The sequence below is a fragment of the Juglans regia genome, chromosome 6 (genome assembly GCF_001411555.2).
Source record: "Juglans regia cultivar Chandler chromosome 6, Walnut 2.0, whole genome shotgun sequence".
NCBI classification, from domain to species: domain Eukaryota; kingdom Viridiplantae; phylum Streptophyta; class Magnoliopsida; order Fagales; family Juglandaceae; genus Juglans; species Juglans regia.
The window spans coordinates 1735669-1743091 of NC_049906.1; the positions used below are offsets into that span (position 1 = coordinate 1735669).

The 7423-nt window shown below is 39.4% G+C and overlaps 1 pseudogene; it reads right to left on the minus strand.

Annotated features, from left to right (window-relative positions):
- Positions 1-618: 618 nt before the first annotated feature.
- Positions 619-6373, minus strand: LOC109011442 (annotated as a pseudogene).
- Positions 6374-7423: the final 1050 nt, after the last annotated feature.

Here is a 7423-nt window from a genome sequence, read left to right on the forward strand (position 1 = left end):
CCTACTTGCCCTTGCTTTGAACTCGTCGAAGGTGGAAAACTCGTCGATGGTGGAAAAACTCACTCGTCGATGGTCGAAAAACTCGTCGATGGTGGAAAGGTCTCCTTCTCCGAGTTCTCTCCCACTCCCCTTCTCTGTCGGCTTCCTCTAGGGTTTGTTTACCACAGAGCATTTTAAATTCACCTGTGAACAGATTAATATGTATTTCCAATTTAAAACGTCAATATGCGGTTTCAGCGGGTTCGACCCGCATGTTTCCTCAACCCGTTTTTTTGATCGGGTCGGGTCGGTTCGTACGGACGGATCGGGTTATAGAATTTTCTGCACAGCCCTATTTGGCAGATATGGGAGAAATCTTCAGAACTTCTGATAATTTCTTTTTCAAACATCATTTAAACACAAACCGACTTTATATGAAAAGTCTTGGGAGGGGAGAACAAATGTGGATCAAATTAAACTTTTATTATCATCTTTCGGGATTACATAGAGATCATCAGAATACAATCAACCCTCCAACCCACAATCATGCAATATATTCTTCTACGATCAGAAAATAACTTTGCCTACCATTGCTGTCGGCATAGAACTCTTTAACTTCAATTTTCTTTGTTGTGCATCTTAGTCACAATCCAAACCGCAAACTTCTAGTACAATGCCGCCTTTCGACAGAAACGGGTTGATTCGGACCCATAAAAGGGAGAAGATTGATGCTAGGAGGATTGCCCAGACCACAACAATGGTGGGAACCCTGTCCTGCTTCCCCATCAACCCCTTAAGGAATGGGTAAAGATGGACAATGACCCATAGTGCGAAAAACAGCTTACCAAATAGTGCACCCCATGAATCATAACCATTAATGATGGCATCTAAGACCCCAACTGCAACTCCGATTATGTTTATGATCAGCAAGGACATTGGAGGGATCAACAAAGATGTCCACTTGAAGAGGTAGAGTTCAGAAAACTCTCCATCGTCTGCAGCTTTAGATGTAATGGTGAGGTTTGTTTCAACCCCAGCCAAAACCTTAAGCAAGCCTTGGAAAAGAGCAAATAGGTGTGATGAGACACCGCCAATAACCCAGAATTGTTCATTCCTCCACCAGTCGTGTATGCCGACCCTTCCCCACTGCATCTCAAGGATACTAGTTGCAGCTATGGATATGAAGAGGGCCACGAAAATAAGACTAGCATGGTTGCTTATCTGTTAACAAAATGAAAAATATCATAGTTTAAAAGCCTTGCAGATTTTGAATACTTTTTAAGTTTAAAGATATCACATATATTTAGGAGTCTAAAGCACGTATTACCTCCGGAACCATGAACTTTCCAGTAAGGAGGCAGACAGCCGGCAAGGTATAATAAGCAAGCAAAGGAATCGATGTCAAAGGATAAACCACTGAATTGATATAAGAAAAGCGCTCCAACCCTTTCAAGCCACACCCATATCCATACCATATCGGACAATGCCTGCTGAAGAAAATCTCAACGGATCCTAGGGCCCACCTTAGAACCTGGTGTAGTCGATCTGAAAGGTTTATAGGAGCTGAACCCTTAAATGCGGGCCTTTTTGGCATGCAATACACTGATCTCCAGCCATGACAGTGCATCTTGAAGCCTGTCAGTACATCCTCAGTAATCGAGCCATATATCCAGCCAACCTGAAACATTAGTGGAATTTAGCCAACATGACATTATAATCTTTCATATAGAGCTAAAGAAAGAGAGGGAAAAGAAAAAGACTTGTTAAACTTAAAAAGCAAAATTCCAGCATACCTCTTTTCCCCATTCTGTTTTATCTTCATAACCACAGCTAATGACATGGATTGCTTCTTTCAACAGAGATGCAGAACTTGCTCCATTTGGAACCCCTCCATCTTCCATTAGTGTAGAAGCTATGAAGACAGGCGATTGTCCAAATTTTTTCACAAATTTCATTAGGGGCATTAGGTAGGATTTTTCATTATCTATTCTTGCAGTGTAGGGTACAGTAGAAGCATATGTGATATTAGTTTACTGCAATCTACAACGAGTGAACAGGGGACCAAACCCCATACTGAAAGATTTGGGACTAATTTGGTTAGTAGAAAAGATTTGCAACTCATTGCGAATCTGAAGTCACTTCTTACCTTCAATTCCCTCCTCAATATTCTCTAGTGCATGTATATGACTTGAAGCCTCCCTGTTTTTCAACATCTTTTTGTCATTGGACTTCTTTTTCTTGTTCTTCTTTCTAGATCCACAGCAGAAGCAGCACCATTTTGGCCAACAATTACATGTCTTCCCAGGAGGTTTCTTCTTGATTGGGGCATCATATCCATAGAGTGCCAGCCTACTGAAAACACACCCAGTTCCAACATAAATTGGTCCTTGGATCCCATCTAATCCTTTCATATTGATCTAGATTCAGTTAAAATAATTAGCTCTTGCATAGTAAACAATTGTTAATAGAAAACGGGTATGCATGTATGTGATACACCAGAACCAAGTTATTCTACTTACATCAAAGAATACAACGTTCCGATTGGAGTATCTATCATGACGATCAACCCCATCAAATCTTTGAGGAAATTGTACATAACAGATTTTCTTTCCAGATGTAGGGTCCATCAGGAAGCACATAGCTTCACGAAGTGCCTTGCTGTTGTTTATATAGTGATCACAATCGACATTCAGGAGGTAAGGAGCATTTGATATGATTGCTGAGACCCTCACCTTGATTTATCAGCCAAAACGATTATTAATACTAAGAGAAATGGCAAACCAACAAATATGCCTGAAACACAACTTAAGAGAAGAAAGTGAGAGAGACCTACCAGAGCATTCATGGCCCCAGCCTTTTTGTGGTGATCAAATCCTGGTCTCTTCTCCCGAGATACATAAATCAGGCGAGGTAGTTCATTTCCTTCTACATCAAGAACACCATTTTGACCAAGGAAAACCTGTATAAGACCATTAAGATTAAAATCCATACATTTTAATTGTCTGAATGCACATAAAGGCCAGCTAGATGAACATTCCATGGAAGTTTTAAGAAAATATCTCACCTGGATCATTCCAGGATGATCCCTGACATTGTTCCCAGGCCATGGATTCCCATCCTGCATTGTCCACCCCTCCTCAGGAACCTTTTGTGCTATGGTTACCAACCCATTAATCTGAATTTTGAACTCTTCATATTCCCTCTATAACAACAAATGAGAATAGCCATGTTCTCAGTAGAGGTAATTGTACATTATTGAAGATGAAAACATTCATTAAGAAAAAAAAAATTAACTTTTTACTAAATGCCTAAATGGGGCCCTCTGCCTGCCATCAGAACCACTATTTGCTTATGGAGCTGAAATTCCAGATAATGGAGAGAAGGAAGCCAACAAACAAAGGGAGAGGTGAAAACCTTCATTGCATGCCGTTCTCTTATAAATTTTGGATCCAATTTGTCTTTCAAATAGTCAACTCTCTGATAAAAATACCATTCTGGGGCCCGTGGCTCAATGTTGAACCTCTTACAAAATGGGACCCACTTACGTGCAAACTCTGATGTCTCAGAGAGGGCTTCAAAAGTAAGCATGGCAGCACCATCATCCGAGACATAGCATGTAACTTTGTCGACCGGATAGTCTACAGCAAGGATGGACAAAACCGTATTTGCAGTGATAAGTGGTGGTTCTTTCATCGGATCTACCGTACTTACAAATATGTCTATATTAGCCAGTTCAGATGGCTTCCCTTCTTTCTCATACCTGAGATGAAATATCACAAGCATGTTACTTAGGAATGGAAAATTGCGCATGCCCCTACACACAAGAAATATTACAGCATGTTGCATACGAATAGATCAGAATCACGTACACAGACATACTACACATACACACATGAGGGTACGTACCTGAGGGACAATCGATCAAGGTATGTCTCTCGCACAATCGGGGACCATTTCGGGAACTGATCCAATATCCAAGATACAGCAAACCATATTTCACAAATCACTAATGTTAACCACAATCCATACGCATCATTGACTGGATGGCTAATTCTATACTGGAAAAAGAAGCCAAGAATCACAATTCGGAGAAGAATTATCATTTGGTATGGATTTATCTTGCTTGAAGGAATTGATAATTTCCTCGAAAGCGGCTGCCTGCCTTCATCTATCCTATAAAAGAGAATAATAATGGAAATAATCCTTGAGTCTTGTTGTCGAGGAAAGAGAATTGTAGATATAGCAGGGCTGAACCATTTATTTCCAAAGAGTATAATAATGGAAATATAGGCTACTACACTTCAAAACCTAGAAGTCCCAGTGTCAGTTAAGTACAGTAATCAGCAATCATTTCTATACTTTAGGTTTATTTCCTCTCTCCCTAGTTCAAGGAATGAACAGACTCAGAAAATTTAGTCTATCATGTGAAAATGCAATATTTTAGGAATAAAATCATAAGGATGAATAAAATCATAAGGACAAACCCAGCAATATGTTTTTTTTTTTTTTGTAAAGGAGGTTAAAACAAATACACCTACATGGGCAAATCAAGATCATCCAACACTTCTCCGGCATTGTTTCCAAGGCCACCACCTCCTCCTTGGTGCTTAACCACCAGAACTTTTTCATTCCGCTTCTTTTTCCACTCTTCCACACGCTCTTTCCATGCAACAGTCCCATATCCATATACGGCTAAGTCTTTATTGGGATCCATAGGTCTGGGCTGAACTGCGTAATCAACACCAGTTATTACACCATAAATTGTCAGAACAACAATAAGAATCACTTAGGACAAAAAAATAGCCATTAGCATCATTATAGAGTTCACAAATATTAGAGCTGATCAATCTAACAAACTGGTCATGTAGTGAATTTTTTTTGCTCGGTATGCAGAAAATAGCCATGCAAGCAATTTGCTGCTTCCATAGCTGATCAATCCACATCTCTAATATTATAGCAATCTCTATAATCGATTAGCTCATTTATATCAGCGACTGCATGACGCTTACGCAGTCTACAACTTTACGTAGCATTACTCTGCTCTGGCAGTGTGGCAATCGCTGAACCATTGACTTGGGAACCTCGGCCGACATTAAGGCGAGCAGAGAGCATGGCAACTGCAATTTGGTGAGCATTGCCTCCAATATCAAATTCGTTCTCCAAATCATCAGTGTCATCTTCTTCTTCATCGCCTTCAACTCTAGCACTCCCTGGAATTGCTTGCATTAATTGTTAGTCAAAATTATCACCAAGTTCGCAATAAAAACACGATGAGCCGATTGAAAGTAATAAATTCCCACCTTTGATGCGCTTGTATCTCGTTTTGCACTGAGGGCAGGCCTGATTGCCTTATCTTCTTTCATACTCGTAGCAATGTCTGCACACAGGGAAGGCACATTCGTTGCAAGCGACAAATGGCTCCCCATCAACTGTGATCTCTATCTCATCCCCACATATCTGGCAAATTTGCCCACTCAATACTTTAACTGATGTCACCTGCAACTCACAATAGCCATAGCAATGTTAACCTCCACCAGGGAATCAGACATTCCCAATACACCCAATAGAAATTTATGCTGCTTAAAAAATATAATTATTTATAACGGCATGAAGTTGGTTAAAACTATTATTATAGAATAAATATAAATATAGATAGAAGTTATTATTGGGAGCATCCATTTTGCACACATGATGTGGCATGATGTGGCATCATGTAGACTACACATCTCTCTTAGTGAGTATTGAGAACAATCAACTAGAAGCAACCACGCAGTGAATGTAAAGTGTGCACTGCTATAATGACTTCTCTCTAGCATTACTCGTCTAAAAACCTAGAGAAAAAACAAGAACCAATAAATACAGGCATAAATACAGTTTCTGTTTCTCTTGGAATTTTTGAAAAGAAGAAATTAGAAGTACTACGATAAGCTTGAGAAAAACGCTGAAAAAATACTCACAAAAAATACGCAGATAAGCAATTTCAGCTTAAAGAGCTACATGAAGATCGGAGGAGGTCGAAACTTGATGAAAACTCACCATCAAAAGAACATAGAAAAAGGAACTCATACCCACTACCCAGAACAAAACGGCAAAAAATAGGAGGTGAAGAAGTTTAGGAAGTAGAAAGAAATAGCCAATGTATATTGCTCGGGAACAGACCCATGTAAGAAAATCCCAAGACGATAAGTACTTGTCTTTAAATTCCACAGAAGGGTGTAGATAAATGAGTTTAAATACAGTAAGGGAAGAAAAAATTTCTTCAAAGAAGTTTAAAGAGGCAATGAGAAAATTAATCACGAACAAAAGGACTTACTCGGGCAACCTCATCAGCATTGATAAGAACAAACTCATTTCTGTTGTGAGAACCCGCAACAAGTCTTCCTTTGGTATCCATCAGAGCCTTAGAGCATTCAGAATCAAAGACACCCACCACACCAAACCTCTGTCTAAGCCTCTAGCACCAGTACTCAAAAGCCCAAAAATAACGCAGGTTTGACTTGACGTTTTCCTTCTCTTCCTCTACCTTCTTCATCTGCCATTAGCCCACTCTCTTAAGGCACCCATTACAGGCAACTCCCACCACAGGCTACTGTCTGTTACAATTAGAGAAGAAGAAAACTTTGTATTTCTGGTAAACGTAATTCGTTCAACTTATTACAGACAAGAAATGAGCTCTGCTATTTATAGAGCTCCAAACTTTACCAAGAAAACTGACTTTTAAGAACGAGTCTTGCTAACCTATCATGTATTAACACGTGTGTGTGCTGACATGTGTTTATTTCTAATACTGTCTACGTTATAAAAGGGACTAATGAAAACCAGGCTAGAAGAGAGTGAGAAACAAATATAGAAATGGTTAAAGGGTTAAGGATTGAAAAGAGAATGATAAAATAATTCTGTGCAGTCACAATTTTGTGTATAGATAGAGGAAGAAAAGGAAACAGAGTGATCACCGATGGTGGCGGCCACAGCAGTATAGGTTTACATATCTATTTAATATTCGATGAGATAGGAAACAGAGTTATGGAGGCATGAGAAAGTGGACGAGAAGAGATCAGATGGTACGTATGCATGCATGCATGTATGCATGTACGTTCGTACCTAGCCATGTACATTTTATGTAGTTTTGACTGAAAGTACTAGAACGGAAAGAACTGCACGCACGCATAGGGATGAGACAGAGTTGTGCATGATCTTTCGCTACGTACCGATCAGTTATCTGTGATTCTGTCTAAAAGGGGTCGTCTCCTGCCAACCAATTTATCCTTACCAACACAACTTTTATGGCTTTTCGATCATTAATCGAGGAGTTTACCCAAAAAAAATCAACTGCTTTAATAGTTTTTTTTCAAAATAATGTCACCATTTTGTTTTATCATTTTACACACCATTTATGGTGGATTTGGATAACGATTCAGATGACATCATTTAAATAATAGTGAGA